Genomic DNA, 444 nt, shown 5'->3' with positions numbered 1-444 from the left:
TATATGAGTGATAAAGGCAACCAGGTAGTGGAGAGTGGATCTTCCTTTGATGTTTCCGAATTGGCGATGATCTAATTTGGGGCAAATGCCTCCCACAATTCCTTAGCAATTGTTCTCTCGAGTATTATGCACGGAATAGGGGTGAGTGATTTAGGCCCAAGGTCATAGGAGGAATTAGGTGGATTTGGTTTGGGAATTGGTACTGTGATAGCACGCTTCCAAGGTCAAAATAGCACGCTTCCAAGGTCAAGTACCACTGTGATGGAGCTATGAAAGATGTCCCATAGATGGGTGGCGAGGTCGGGAGCGAATTCTTGCAGTAATCTTGGCGGTATGTCATTAGGGCCAGGGAAGTTTACTTTTTGCTATCCCTTTTAAATGCTGATACACTTCGTATTCGCTTACACTTGATTGGAGAGGGTGAGAGGATAAGTAAGCCGGCAG

This window comes from Penaeus monodon, chromosome 24, assembly GCF_015228065.2.
Source record: "Penaeus monodon isolate SGIC_2016 chromosome 24, NSTDA_Pmon_1, whole genome shotgun sequence".
Lineage (NCBI taxonomy): Eukaryota > Metazoa > Arthropoda > Malacostraca > Decapoda > Penaeidae > Penaeus > Penaeus monodon.
Note: the sequence above shows the minus strand (reverse complement) of the source record.